At 42.6% G+C, this 16009-nt stretch overlaps 1 protein-coding gene across 21 annotated transcripts in view; it reads left to right on the top strand.

Annotated features, from left to right (window-relative positions):
* The window catches only part of ATXN1 (ataxin 1), a 367362-nt gene that overhangs the window by 269415 nt on the left and 81938 nt on the right, over positions 1-16009 (top strand). For all 21 annotated transcript variants that reach the window (XM_074543277.1, XM_074543189.1, XM_074543262.1 and 18 more), the window contains one exon: positions 9221-9344. The gene's annotated coding sequence lies outside the window, so the exon portion shown is untranslated. The remainder of the gene's footprint in view (positions 1-9220; positions 9345-16009) is intronic.

Below are 16009 nucleotides of genomic sequence, written 5' to 3'. Positions count from 1 at the left end.
TGAGGCAAGGGTTGTGTGCAGGCACGGGCCTTGGGGGTGCTCCTGAGTTTGAAACATGAGTCAGTGCCAGACTACAGTGTCTGTGTTAGAGCTGCTGAGTGTAAGAGAGGGACAGGCAGCATGTGAGATTTCTCTGCCTTGCTCTCATCTCATGGGAAATGGGGGCTTCCTAATGCTGGGTTACTCTCAATTGCCAGTGCTCCAGCAGGTTTCACATTGCGTCTCGGTGTCCCAGGCATTTTGTTACTGCTGCTCACTTTCGTTCATATTTATTATCCTTGTTTGGGCTCCTGGTTATTCTAATTATCACTGGTAGACAATAGCACATTGAGTAACAATCTTCTAGTAATTGTGGCTAACTTCTGTGCTTGGAAAATTGTACTCCAAATGTGTTGGAGACAGGTATTCCTGGCAGAGAGGAAAGATTTGACCCACACTTTCTCTGTATTTGTTAATTCAACTTTGCTCTGTGAGTGTCCTGAGAGACAGGTCCAGAGGTCAGCAAAGCAGAAAAGGATCTTTACAGTGTCTTCTTTTAAGCTTTGGGTCAAAGTCTGCATCAAACCCTTATACTTGTTGCATTTGAAAACATTGTTTGGCCCTGGATTTTCTCAGGGCTTTTTTCCCTTTCTTCCCCAGTTCCAAAAGCTGCCATGATCACTTACACAGACACAGTGATAGCAACAGCTCCACAGTCAGCTTCTCATTTAGTGGTGTTTCTGAAAATAACAATTGCTGCAAGAAAACAAATGGTAGACATGCAGCATATGCTGCACATAATGTTAATTTATTGCCTTTTTTTGAAAAAAAATGCAGTATAAAATTTAGGGAGCAAATCTCAAATCCTGTGAAATTCATGGCACAATGCCAGTTTATTTGAAAGGACCCTACATTTGTGCCTAAATTTTACAAGTCCTTAACTACAATTTGCTTTCTCACATGCCACTCACCTTTGAGATGATACTCCTTTTTTGGCATTATTAATTATCATTATTGTTGTTGCTGTTATTAGTCCAGGAAATCTGTATGGGAGGAACGCTGAAATCTGGTTTAAAAATAGCATTTTCATGTCCTCCTACTCACTGTACTTCGTGCATAGAATGCCTTTTATAAATGCAGACTTGCTGCTTGGCTAGATAAAAGAAACTGTCACTTGATTTCCATAACGAAGTCATTCCCAGGAGGATTTCATTGTTTTAGCAATAAAATTTTTCTAAAAGGCCTTTTATTTTGTTTGAGAAAGATAACAGAAATGAACTTCTGAGTGGTTATTCCACAAAACAATTAGACGAAAGCAAGACGGTCTTGATTTGATGTAAGGAGATTTGTATGTGTATGAATTCCCTTTCATGTAAGATGAGAATAAATTCCCAAGTGAAAATCAAGTTAGAAACGCCCCCCCCAGAAACCTTACCCAAAACACTTTCCTCCCCTTACTCGCAGACACGACATATATCTTTATCAGACTCTCCTGCATAAATTTGGTCATATCCTGGAGTTCAGCCCTGTTTCAAAAGGCACTTGTATAACTTCTGATTCAGATACTTTCTTGAATTGGAGGCAGTCAAGGATAATCATTGCCAATCATTACAGTGCATTAGTTTTGTTACCAGGTATGTTGGTATTTGTGGGGAGCAATGGTCTCTGCATGCTGCATTAAGGCTGAGCAGTCTCTGAAGCAGGGATGGTGCTTTAGCTGTGGGGGCTCACACTGTGGAGCACAGTGCAGGCACAGTCCCTCCTTGCTCACATGCACCATGCTGCCCTGGCCTTTCTCACCACTTCTCCAGCATTTCTCACCCCTTTTCTCGGCTGCTCTGTGTCTCATGCCAGCATGACGTTATTTTCCTCTGAGTGCTGAACATGCTAAAGCTTGTCAGAATTACGGCATCAGAAAAGATGTAGAAAGCATATCCAGTAAGTGAGAGGTCCTACTGCTTGTATTTAGTAATTTTTTTTTTCAGGAGGATGGGGGCTGTCTCTCATTTGGACCTATTTTGAGCCATGCTTGCATTTTCCTGAGTGTGAATCAATGCAATTACCACTTCAGGTACCGTAGACAGCCTACTACTGTAGGCAGATACACGCAATAAGAAGCAAAAGGGAATGGGAGAAAAACCATTTTCTTTGTAGTCAGGAAAGCCTTTATAGATTTGGCATCATACTTAAAATTCCATTGTAATAAAAAAATGCAACAATTTCAGAAATTATTATTTATAGGAAGATTTGTGAATTCACGATGTGATATTCTGACTCACCCGACAGCAAACATGTTTGCGCTCCGGCTGGTATGACTCACACTGACATTTGTCTTAAGCGTGGCAATTGTTTTAGCCCTCTGCTTGGTGCAGGATGAATGAAACGGCTGAGCTCCCCCCTGTTGCAGATTTACTACGTGCAGCCACCCTGGTAAATTGCAGGCTCAGCTGTGGAGTATTTCCTGACACACACAAACACACACGTGCACAAACATACACGTGCGCAGGCCCCCCAGTAATGCTTTACTCTTAAATACTAGATTCATAGAAAGGAAATGCATAATTACAGCGCTGCCTTTTGCACCACATAAAGCAGCCCACATCAAAAGATGTTTGTCATTAATGTTTCAACAGGTAATCTCTGGAATTACTGCCAAGCCGTGTTCCTGTTACTTAGCACTTGGTGTCGAAATCATTGAAATCTTTGTTGTAAGCCAGCATAGTCATCTTAATCCTGCAGAAAAGTTGGTCAATAGTGCCTTTGTTTTCCAGCTCCGTATCACGTTGCATCAGGAGCGCAGGAGACCGTGGCAGCACTGGAAGTGGGGAGAAGGTTAAGGGTGCGTTCTGGGCTGGCTCCTAAGGAAGCCAAGCTCACGTGGTGGCATTGTTTGTGTTTGTGCCTGTGCGTGTGTGTGTGTCCCCAGCCTGGCAGCTGGTGTAAGTTGGGTCCTCCTCAGCTCTGCGTGCTGCACAGGTAGAGGAGATGGGGAAGCTGCTCCCTGAAAACTTTGTGTAAGTAGCAGATGAGTAGCTCTGGGCACCTGTGGCTGAGCCCAGTGAGGCAAAGGCCATGGCCCAAACTCAAATCTTACCGGCACCAGGGCCTTGGTACTGTGGGCATCTCCTGGAATGATGCTCTCACCAGAGATCAAGCCTCTTCTCTGGTTTTCTGGGTTGTAGCATTAACAATCTTCTTCAGGAGGTTTTGTCTCTGGCTGTTTAAAATAACTGCCATTAAACAGAATCTCGGCCATTGCTTTTGGTGCTGCTCTCATCAGTTTGCAACTCACATCAATTGGATTCTCCATTCAACACCATCTTTGCAGGAGTGCTGTGGCTATCATATGAGAGGTGTCTGTACATGATATGAAGGCCCTTGAGCTTGCTGTCTTCTGTAGCAAGTTAATAGGGTGCTGCAGTTCTTCAAATATGCAGGAGGCTCGTTGTCTCCACTCAGGGCTGAGCTGCATTTTTTGCATAATAGCTTCCATAAAGAAAAAGAGAAATATTTATGTCATGTAACAGAAGCATCCAGAGTGGTTATTTTTATTGCTTATATCTGTTCAACATTACTGGCTCTCAGCCGGAATTATTATGGACCATTTGCATTCTTTTCTCAATCTCTTCTGCTCAGAAGACCTGTAGAAATGTCTGTGTTACGAGCACGCACACAACAGAGTTGTTTTTCCTTTAAACCACTGTATGAGAATGAAGAAAGTTGGCATCCTAAGAAAAATGTAGATCTGTGTTGAAATTCCCCCCACCCCTCCTGCACCCACCAGTATTTCTTCTTTGATAGCCATAAAAAGTGGCAAGTAGGGAATGCTGATGTGAATAAGGTGATGGATTTTTATTAAGAAGTACAACATTGACATCTGATAGGAGGTATTTGTGAGGTATTTTGCTTCTTGTGGTGGTTCTGCACTGTTCCTGCTTAGACAAAACAACCTGAACAATCTCCTCTTAGTTTTCACCTGGTGACATTGGATGTTGCAACCACAGCCCACCTCTTGGCTTCCTATTTCAATACCTTATGCTGCACTCTCTTTCTGGGGGAAAATCACATGGAACTTGGATACTGAGCCCACTAGGTGAAGCACAAGGCTAAGCACAGTCTAACCTCATGCCTTTTTGTGAAAACTGGGTATTAGTGAAGTATAAATAAGGAGTATGGTTGTGATTGCTGTTATTTGTGTAAAAGTGATGTGTCTGAGGTCCCAGTTAGATTTGTGTTTGTATTGTTATTAGACATCATGTAAATGGAGACTGTGAATTTGAGCTGTTCTGCCTTTCTTCCCAAGTACAATTGCAGTGATGAACCTTCATCTGTTTTCCAATCACTTGTTCAAAGGTATTGAGGTAGGGAATGGGTAACAAGAGCAGTGCAGATGGCTCTGAGAGCAAAGTTACTTCCATGGTTTCCAGATGAAGAGGTTTGGAAGGGCAGATGAGTCCAGTGATTACTGCTAAAAGCTCTCAGTCTGTTTGCATGGGCTGATGGTAAAATGAGATGTGATTTACCTGAGCCTTAAGTCCTGAAAAATACCTGCTGTGGATGAAGCAATGATGAACAATGGTCTTTAGATTAAATCTCAGGACACTGATGACTCACAGCTGACGTTAGCTGTGCACAGTCAGTGGCCATCTTCAGTAGTGGCTCCTGCACTGGAGCTGCAGCCTTGCCCTTTCAGCCCCACGTGCTGCTCCCATCTCTGTGCTGTTCACAGGTTCCTGTCCTGCATTTTCCCTCTGAGTAAGTACTCACATTGGAGATGCTTTTCACACAGGAAAGATGTGCTGGGCTGGGATGTCCCATGTTCACAGAGCTGGGGAAGGCAACATAGAAGTTCTTCCCTCTGCTGGAAATTATGGGGCAGGATGGATTGCTTCCTTGTCTGAGCCCCATGATCTTGTATCCTGTTTTTCTGGTTTAGGACCTGCAGGATATGCAAAGTGCTAACAACTTGATTTACTGTTCCCGTGCACCCAGATACAGTTATTCACCCTGCACAAAGTGGGTGTAACACCTTGTGAAGCTGGGCATTTCACTGCGGACCACATGCAAAGCCATGGGAAATGTTAGTTTACATGACAAAGCCTTGGAGGATCAAGCTTCAGATGAGGAATGGATGCTAAACAGAAATCAGTGATGCCTGCCTGTTTTATGCAAACAAAACCTCTTCTGTCCTAAGGTGATATTGCTTCACCATAGCATTAATTTTAGACATAATTGGGATTTTAGTAATTTTTACACTAACATAACATCATCAGCAGCCTTTATACACTAGACAAAATGTCGGAAGATTCTTAGATGGGCAAAGTTTGGAATGGCTGGTTTAGAGAAGCTTTTATTAACTTAAAATTTAAGATATAGTAAATTCTTGGTTGGTTTATGCTTTTTAAATTTTTTTTTCAAATTTATTTCCATTAGAATCTTTTCTCATTGTGTAAAGTCAGCAAAACCTGTTGAAAATAATTTCAAAGTTCTTTCCTGACATGATAGATGATACATACATTAGGTAATTGAAATCATGCACGCTCCAGGAAGATAAAACCTTGCCTTTCCCATTTGTGGTGAGGCAGGATTGAACCTGTCTGAAACTATTTCATGTAGAGGGAGAATAATGCAGGAAATGAATTATGGTTTTATTTGAGTTGAAGGATTAGTTGAGGGATAATAGCGAACAACGAAACAACTTGGGCACAAGGCTCCCGTCTCTTAAACAGTTTTATTAGCTTATGCTGATTTGTGAATTAGGGAAACCAAATTATGTCATGCAAGAGAGCAAGGGATGACAATTAAAAACCTGCAGGAAAGAACTAGTAAAGCAGTAATCTCTCACTGCCTGATCTTCAAAGCAAAATGGGAGAGCATGACCTTTTCTTGGAATAAATACAGGATATTGCACGTAGCCAACTTCTGGTTTTCAGGTTTTGCCAATTTGCAGTTGCTCGCTTGTACTACAGTCCTTATTTGTTGATTGCCCTGGGGTCCAATTTTAGTCTCAAAATACTCCTGAGAAGTACTTCCATATTCTTTGATTTGAGATCTGTTCATGTCTCAATTACACTTTTAATCTGTCAGCACAGTGTCCTTTTTAGCTCTCAAAGACAGGGCTCTGCTGTGATATTTGAGTAACCGTAATGCTGTGGGACCATGCAAAAACAGCTTCCTTGGTAACGCTTCCCATTTATAGCAGAGATGTGATTGGTAACCGTGTCCATGATAATGATTTGTTATCCTGTGGAAACTTCAGTCACAAAGTCTGGTTAAGATCTGATTGTACTGTTAACCAGCTTTCTCTGCTGGTCCCTCCAAGTTATGACTGTTTTCCATGTTCCATGAAGAAAGAGCATGTCATCAGAGCCCATCAGATCTGCATAGCAAAAAGATTGTCCCAGTTAGGGACTGAGTGCTCTGCTCTTCAGGTGAGGGTTGTGCTTCAAGAAGCAGCATGTCTCCATGCATCCTGAATTTTGTGCTATGTTATCTTTAAATCTTAAGCATAAAAGTGCCTGGGAACATTTGCAAGCAGGCATGACTTGGCTCTCACAGAGTGAAGTGCCTATGGGTAAGGTCAAGTGAGCAAGTTGCAGCAAATTAAACTAGCTTGTGAATTTATAGTGCATAATCTGCTCCATAATAACTGGCTGTGTACATGGCACAAAGGCACCCTGTGGTAAATACAAGGTCTCTTGCCCCTTTTTTTGCCTGAGGTGTAAGCTACCTTGCTTCATGTCATCTTTTCTGTGAAATGTGAGCACAGGGAGAAGGCATCTGCCCCAGAGTACCACCACTGCCCTGTGTTGGTGCTGCTTGTGGCCTGTTCCTGTGTCCCTGTGCTGGGCTGACAGCAAGGTCACTGCATAACTAGCAAGCAGCCTTGCTCCTGATTCAGTGATCAAAGCCCTGGTTTGGGCAGTCAGAGCCTTGCTAACTTGAACAGAATCAAAATCCTAATCCCACTTGTTGAAGTTAGTGGAAGGACTTAGTCACTGAGTGTGGTGGGTGCCAGCCCAGGGTTACACACAGCTGACTCTCCAGGGAGGCTCTCAGGAGTCTATCCAAGCAGGAGTTTGCAAGGAGTAAACTCTGTGCCCTTACTAAAAGTAATTGGAAGCCATTGATTTTTGTTGGAAAAGCTAAATATTTTCTCATAGTAATTTGGACTGCATTTGAAGATTTTCCCCTGAATGCTAAGTGACAAGGGATAAGGATTAAAAATTGCAGTTCTGAGGGTTGCCAAATTATTGAGGGAAAAATCCCATAAATAATTTGCAAATGCTGAAATCTTTCATTTTAACACTTAGAAGCAAAATGGTTTGAGTATTTTGAGCTGAGATGGGGTTTCTTAATTGGGAGATTCTTGTAATTTAAAGAAAAAATAAATGGCTTGAAAATAAATTGGTTTGGTTTTAAGCAAAGTTTCAAGGGTTTTTTGGTTTTTGGTTTTTTTAATAGGTCTGTGATATTTTTCTCTCTTTGGCCTGCTTTCTAAAGTTAAAAATCTTGTGAGACCATGTCTGATGGTGGGTTTCTCTGTCAGATAAGCAGTGGAGTCCCACTTCAGTAGAGGAGAGAAGTTGCTGACCAAAGTCTTGGAAGTATAACCAGGGCCTGGGTGTCTAAAGGCTCTTGAGGTAGCTGTGCCTCATACAGGAGTTGTAGCTCCAAAGAAACTGCTGTGTCTTAAACTGGGAACATTTTTGTAACAGGTATCTTGCATTGCTACAGTCCATCAGGTAGAGGTCAAAGGCGCCTGTGCCTTGAGACTAGTGGTCACTGTCATCATCATTGCAGGCACCTGGCCCCCAACCAGCTGCATGCTGTTTACAGATGCTGCTCCATGAAGGCTTAGCCTGAGCCAGTAAATCCAGGAGCAGTCTTCCACCAAAACTGGATCAGCTGGGCAGATACTGCTTTGGGCTTTGGAAGGTTTTGTTGTTGTTTCTTTGCATGTTCAACTAAAACAGTCATAGGTGTAAACGTCTTTTGAATAGCAACTTTTTTATCATTGCTCTGTCTTCCCTCTGCTCTTCACCCATGAACTGCACTTGTCCATCTGTCTGACTTGTTTCCTGCCTTCGCGTAGTGTGAGATTCATCTGCATTCATATGTAGCCATCTCATCTGAGCTCAGTGTCTAGACTCACTTTATGGAGAGAGCCAGACCTTTCTAGAGAGTGAATCATTCTGTCCTAAACCAGATGCTTGATAGGTCAAATGAATAATTTTCTGGATTGCCTCATTTCCTCCAACAAGAGAAGAGAGTTTGCATTGTCTAAGGTGTAGAGTTTGGTCCTGCACTTGTTTTTGATTTGAGGACATGGATTCTTCCATAAGGCTGGTAGGATGGGATCCATGCGCACAAACCCTGAAGTGACATGTGAAATGTTTGAGAAGCCTTGCATTAAGGAGGTAGGAAATGTTGGTTGACAAAGTGAAACTAAGAATTTGGGAAGCACAAGGAGACCATGGGAACCTAGCTCAAGGAAAAAAGTTCAATATGGGGCGTGTGGAAATATACACTCAATTTTAAGTATTCTGTGTGGGGTTCACATAAAAATGAAACCCAGCAGTTTCTTCTGATCCCAATAAAAAGGCTGAGGATAGTCTGACACCATGTGTAGTACATAAAAAAAAAATAAATTAAGAGTTGGTCCACAATTAAATTTTGTCCAAAAAAATTAATGAAAGAATCACACAATATTAAAATCTCAAATATGAAAAATACTTCCTACTGAGGAACAGAAAGAACATGTGTGTGTGTATTTTTGGATTCAGTACTCCTCTGTTCTAATATTGCAGATAATCATGGAAATAGATAGATGTTTGCATTTTCTTGGAGGAGTTAATTGAGAACAAAAATCTTCCTGTGTGGATTGCTCTGCACATTGTGAACTTTGTTTGCAGACACTTTTCTAAACAGCAACTCCAAGTAGTTTTTTCTTTTTCTCTTTACAACAACAGAAGTATCCAAGAATTATTTTAATTGTATATTTGCTTCAGCAATTCTGAACTGGCTTTTAATTTTTTGTGATAATATGTACAGGGCAAATGACTCTTCTTATCCTAGACACTCACTCTGTTGCAGAATTTCCATCTTGGGAGCTCATTAAAAATACATTTGCTTCAAGGAGATGTAGGAGTCAATTGTTCATTTGTTAAACAGCTCTATGGATTTTCCTCTTTTTTTTCCTTGCTTTCCTTTCTGACTTGGTATTGTTTTTGTTTTACAGGTCTACCTTACTTTATTTGAAAAAGGAAAGACAGTGAGGACCTGTGAACAATCCAGCAGCTTCTGAAAAATCTTCATGCTAAAGGATAATCCAGAATTCCCTGAAGAAGAACAAAGTGAATGTTGTGAGTTCCTAGCAGTGATAACAAATACTTCCAGTTGTGTTTTTTGGGAGGTAGTATCTGCCTTGTAGTGTTTGGTCTCTTCCCTGTGATGCACAAGACTTAAATTTCTCTCCCTCCTATTTTTTTTTCTTTTAATGGGTTTAGGGGAAGACTAGTATTATCTAAGGAAGGATGGTGTGTTTCTTTTCCTTGGACTGCTGCAGTTATTTGTCATACTGCTATTGCTTCTTAGTTAAATATGTGAGCCTGCATTGAAAGGCCATGTGACTGTGTAGCCTAACAAGAATGAAAAATACAATGGCTAACAGTCCATGGATCTACAGGTTGGATTCAGGAATTTTATGCATACTTGCACAATGGTTGAAGTTATTTGGCCACTTTCAAATTAGAGGAATGCAAAGGTAGTTATTTCTGTAGTTATTTCTGGTATTCCAAACTCCTGATGGTCAGTTCTGTATATTAGTTTGAGTATTTCCAGTACAAAGGCTCCTCTCAGAAGTTTGTGTTCATGGGAACTGTAGGAGCATACCTTTCTAAGGGAAATACAGTCACTCAACAGAGACCTTGATTCAGCTATGGTATTAATGAAAAAAAAAAATGTTCCCATGAGGGATGGCTAAAGAGAAAGCATGAATATTTTTATGTTCATTGTTATTTCTTGAAGCCCACTGCTTTTCTGGGTTGAAATGGGGAAACATGCAGATCAAATGTAAACATTCTCACAAAAAGAGGAAAACAACAGTTCTCTGCCTGCCAGGTTTTAGAATAATCCTTATTTTTTTCTTAAGAAAGAACCATGGAGGTTTCCAAGTTAGGCAAGTTAGTTTTTAATTCTTATGTTAGTATTTAATTCTTATGCCCAGTGGTCCTTCAAGATGTTAGCAGTGATAAAACAAGCTGCAGATTCTTTCAGTTGCAGCAGAGTAGTTTGTGCACTTAATGTAGTAAATATAAATATATTTTCTGGCATGCCTTCTAGCTCCCTCAGAGTTGGATACCCTCCTTTGCTCTGCTTTTCCCTTTGGGTTCAGGCTTTGGGAAGCAGATTGAGTCAGAGTCCAAGTGGTGCTGCTTTCCCAAACTCCAGTTGCAAAATAAATATTAGAGAAGACACTGAAAATTTTTTATCATCTCTTGCCGTTCCCACCTGGTTTGATCTACAGTGAAATAGTTAACACAGCCAACATTTGGAATTGTTACTTACTAGTTACCACTAAGCTACTAAGCCAAGTTAGTAGCTCATTAGGATGAATATGGAGCCTCTAAGATGTGGAGCTTCTCACTGTCCATGTACCTGTGGTATGGCCATATCAGCTTATTCCCACTCTTTGAAAGGCTTCTTTATAACCACAAGAACTTACTTTGCATGCTGGCATCCTAGAACAGGAGAGGACAGCCAATAATAATAATAATAATAATAATAATAATAATAATAATAATACAACCATCCTAGCGTGCAAAACTGTTGGGATAACAGGAGATGTTTGTTTAAAATGTTGCAATCACCTCCACTGATTACAACAGCAGCACCACCTCACACGAAGGAGAGCATCCCCTCGGTACTGTAAGGTATGTGTTGTGCCAGATCAGCAAGTTAAACTGAAAGAGGCAATCATCAGCCATTGCTGGGGATGTAATATCTGTTGAAGATACTGTCAGTGTGATCATTACATTCTGGCCTGTCCCAAATGGTTTAAAATCAGCCCTTTTAAAGCACAGTGTGATGTTTGGCTATTGTGGTGCCAAATCCTGATTATACTCAGGAGGCTTGGGGTAGTGCAGAAAAAGCAGCACTCTTCTCACCAAGTATGGATGGGAAAAAATGTTCTTGAGAATTGTTCTTACCCTGGCATCCAGGACTGTTTCCTTTTGAGGAATCATTTGTAGGTGATGGAGAGATTTTTAGCAGTTCCTTGAGAGTGTATTTCGTCACCTGGCTTCTGCTTGGAGAACACTGCTGCAAGAAGGAGACAGTCAGCTAGGCTCCTCCTCTCCTCTTTCCTTTAACCTCCTAGGGAGACAAGAATACCAGAGGTGAGGAGATACAGTGTTTCTCCTGAAAGGAAGTATTGGCACGCAGTGAATTTACTGAAAAATATTGCTCCCTCTTCCCTGTTTGCAGGGTGTCGTCGTGTTAAGATGTGAGGAAAATGATCAAACCTTTCCCACTGCAAGTGGTAGCTGTTCTCTTCCCTTTTGCTGCCTCCTTCTGCCACCCAGGCAAATTTCAGAGGAAGGGGGGGAGTGAGGAGGGAGGGGTGCAGTAAATTGAGACCAGTGTCTTGTATCCACCTAGAAACTGCCTGTTTACTAAACAGTACAAATTTCTCGCTTCCTTTTTCCTGCTCTCTTCATTTGGATGAAATGCATTTCTGGAATAGCAGTGCTTGTACAAATCAAGTCCATATTCCACTTCTGGGGAGAGAGAAAGGGATGTCAGGAGGGTTCATTAAGGAGGAACATTTATTTTAGTAAGGGTAAAAAGAAGCAAGACAAGGCTCCTTTGCTCTTGCCAGGGTGTACCTTGTGTATTCCAGCATATGGTTTTGTCATTTTCTGGTAGTGTGTAGGTATCCTGAGGTTTTTTTTTTTCCATCCTGAAAACATATGCCACAGCTTTTTTGGAGTGCTAGCCACACAAACACATTCTAACAGGAGCAATGAATAAACTCTTCATGTTCCTCACTTGCAGGCATTTCTTCACATTAGTATTTTTTTCTGTGCTTATGCGAAAACCTCTGGCACAGTTTGTGGGAAATGAAAAATAAATCTCTAAATCCAGTATGTGTCAATAACAGAAACGTGTTCAGTTGATCTCATATCTATAACTGTTATTTTGGGCAAACTGCAGATGGCAGGATAGTAAACATCCCCACTTCTAGCCCAGACAGGCTCTCTATGCCCTGCCTTTGGTGGGGAACCTGCTGCTGTGAGGGCTGACTCTGAAGAGGGTCCTGGGGGACTGTGGTTGCGCATGGCTTAGCCCCAGTTCCATTCCATTTTTGAGCTGCTGCCTTCTTTTTCTGTTCCTTGGCCCTCCTTGCTTCCTTTACCCCGGGTCCTATCTCCCATGTACCCCCCCCCCCCCCCCCCCCGGCTGCCGGCTGTTTTTCCTGGCACGTGGAGCTGCGACGGCTCTGGGAGTGACAGCTCCTGGAGCTGATGTCAGTGCTGCTTCCTGAGCTGCCTGGCCAGGCTGGCTGCAGCCCAGGCACACCCTCTCCCCAGAGCATCACCTTCTCTGCCTGCCCATCCTGCTGCTGCAGCAGCCCCTCAGGGAGGAGGAGGCTTGTGCAAGTGATGGAAATGGAAGGTCAGCGAGCCTTTCATGGCAGGTTTCTGTGAGTGGCCATCTCCCACGCCTGGAGCCTCCACACCGGGTTTGTGGCATGGTTGGAAGCGATGCCTGGTTTCTCTTCTGAGCTGTACGCACCTTGGAAGAGTTATGGGAAGCTTTGACACACGCAAGCTTAATGATTCTGGATGTCTCTGCTTTTGTGTCACTTTGGTATCCATGTGCTAAATCACCCCATGGTTTTCTATGGAAATTACCAGGCTGCTGAGAAAACAGCAGAGCTGCATGTGTCCGTTCTTCCAAACAACAGCCCAGTGCATGCCACTTGGTATTTATAGTGAGAGGGAAAAAGGGAAGAATCGCTTTAATTTGAGAAATGTCTCTCAGAAACAGCAGTAATTTATTCCTAGGCATTATTCTTCATTAAGAGCTACAGACAGCTGCAGCTTCCCTTTAAATAGAAATTTCTCTCTGCAGGCATGCTATACATAGGGCTTCAGGTTTCTGCCATTTCTCTGCCAAAAAATCAGAAGTATTTCTCACCAAATAAATGTTTATTCAGAAAGTCATATTTCCTGGCTTTTATTTCACGTCACAGGCTTCCGGCAGCCAGGCGAGAACAGCTCAAGGCTGTTGTTTGGGAGAGGAAGCTGAAACAGTTTGAGTCTCTTGTGGGGCTTCAGAAAATAGTCTCTGACCATAATTCTGGGCCTTCAGTTTGGCAGTTTACTTTAGCTGTCGAACATTGGATTAAAATGGATGCTGCAGAAATCCTGCAGGGCAAGTGTGCCTATGCAGATGCGAAGTGAGTGGTGGTGGTGAGTGTTTCTATGCATCAGGTCAGCTCACCCCCTCTGTTGGCCTTGAAGCCACAGCCATCCTCAGACTGCATGGGTGGCAAAGTGGCTTTGGCAGCTGGCAGCAGGCGAGCTGTTTTGTTGCTGGGGGATCCCCTGTATGATCAGTGTATGGACACCTAGGGACAGCAGGCGAGAGCTGGGCCGTGCCTGCTTGCACCCAGCAGAGAGGTGGCCAGGGTGGCTTCAAGTCCTGCAGAAGGAGGTGCAGCAATGAAGCTGTAAGCCACCAGTGCTCCAGAGGACCAAATACCTTTTTTTATTCACTTCTGTGTAGCTTCCTTGGATTTACCTTTCTCTTCTCCACATTCCTGCTGGCTGGCTCTTCAACTAATGATTTCCTTAGCTGCCCTTTCCTCACTGTCTTTTCCAGCCTGAACTGCTGAGCTTCCAGGAAGCATCTGCTGGACCCATACTTTCCATTCAGTGTGCTAGCCCCTACCACTCCAGTAGATGACTTTGCTGTTGTAGCAGCCCCAGCTGGTTGTCTTTTGTCTTCTGTGGCTATGGTGTTCCTGTCAATACATGATGTTTTCTTTCTCCACATCTCCTCCCAGTTCTCCCTGCAATCCTAAGTTTATGGCTTATAGTATGCAATCCATATATTACAATAATTTTTAGTTAGGTCATTCATTACTCTCTTGCTTTCTTCTTGTCCAGTATGGGTTCCAGAGAAGTGAGAAGCTGTAATTTCTCCAGGGCTAAAATCCAAGTCTTTGATGGGCAGGCATGATGCCTGAGGCCACTACATGTTGCTACTGGTTGTCAGCTTTGTAAAACTTACCCTGCAGAGCAAAGAAATCTGGGCACAAAGATTGTTCTCTTCTCTACTGTGGCAGGCTGTAGTTTCCCAGTCTGTTTTGCCTTCCCTTCATTGTCTTCCAAGCAAATGGCTGTAAGATTATGACTCCCATGTTTGGACTGAGAACAGCTTTTGCCTGAGCAAACAGATTTCTCTTTGGCAGTCACTTTAACTGCTGCCCCAGCTTTTTGCTGTCAGCTTTGTTTCATGATTTGGCATTAGAGGAGTCCAGGCAGTCCTAGTGCACAGTGCATTGGAGTGAGTAAATGCAGCAAGGCAGGAAGGTGAATTATGCCTTTAATGATCACAATACCAACGTGGTCCATGACACCACAAAAAGCATCTCCTGTAGTTCAGCACTGTAGCTTTTGGTTTCTTATCTTTAACTTGGTGGTGCCAGCTGGAGAAATTTCTGATCCTTGTTGGCAACTCTGCTTGGTCCAAGAGACTTCCAGTGAAACCAAGAAGAAGCACTGGGAACCAAGCCCAGCCTTCACAGGTTTATAGCATGGCATGAAAGCTGCCCTGCTGTTTGCAGGTTGTTTCTGGGGTGCAGCTGATCAAAACACAGGTGTCTCATGCTTGTGAGAATTTCTTTCTGCTTTTCTTACGCTTCTTGTGTTCCACTGCTGCTTTCTCGTGCTGCTGTGATAGTTAGCATTGCTTGTGAGCTGGTTTGCTGCGCCCATGGTGACCCTAACAGTATCTCATAACCTGCCAATGCTTCTCTCAGAGCTGATAATGTTTGTGGCAGCAGCAGCAGCAAGAAGAGAATATAAATTAAGCTCTCATAGAGAGGAGGTTTTTTCCCATTTTCTCTTTGGAGCATGCATTCAAAAGGAAAGGCTGCTGATAGTGGTAGGTTAGTTAGGAGGAATCATGAGTCCCTTCTAGCAGAATATTATTCTGAACAACTTGTTCATTCATATTTATTTCAGGTTTGTTTGCGGCCTGCTAGGCATGTTGACCATGGATGCATATTTTGGGAAGGAGTATCAGATACTTTTATTCAAACTGGGTGTATTGATGTTATCAGGTTTCCTTCTCAGTGAGTTTTATGTTTCTTGTTGTTAATCAGCTTAGCTGCTTCCAGCTACAGACACTGATGAATGTTTCAGAGGCACCTGATGGCACAAAGGTCAAGAGGAAGAAGATAAGCAAGTTGACAGGATTGCCTTTAGCTTCTTTTCCTGTTGAGGTGTCAGAACTAGAGACAGATTAAGCAAACCAGAGGTGCTGTTTTTTATTTATTTCTAATGAGTTTTCTTGGCAGCTCTTTAAATAAAAGAAAAACCCTCCCTACAATGGTATATAAAGTTTATTGTGGTAGTGCAACTTATTACCAAGTTATTGCACTAGTAATAGAAGAAATCTGTTTGGGGAGTGAGGGCTGTATGAGATGAGAGGAGGAACATTATTTGTGGTTTTCTGTGCCAGGCAACCTTCAGTCAGAATTGGGGTGGTGATTTATAAATTCCTTTTGTCTCACTTTGGACTGCAATGAATCCTGCTAAAACATTACAAAAGCTATGTCAGTTGAAAGAAGCTGGGCAAAATGTGGCTTCCCAGACAGGTGTACCTTTGTAAATAGAGCTGTGGAGATTCCTTGCAACAGAAATGTCCTTAATGGAGGCAGTGGGAAAATTGTGCTTTAAGCCCTCAGCTCCCAGGAGTTTGTGTCTCTGGCAGATAAAACTTGTCTTCTCAACAG

This window comes from Zonotrichia albicollis, chromosome 1, assembly GCF_047830755.1.
Source record: "Zonotrichia albicollis isolate bZonAlb1 chromosome 1, bZonAlb1.hap1, whole genome shotgun sequence".
Lineage (NCBI taxonomy): Eukaryota > Metazoa > Chordata > Aves > Passeriformes > Passerellidae > Zonotrichia > Zonotrichia albicollis.
Note: the sequence above shows the minus strand (reverse complement) of the source record. Positions and strands in the feature narration are given on the sequence as shown.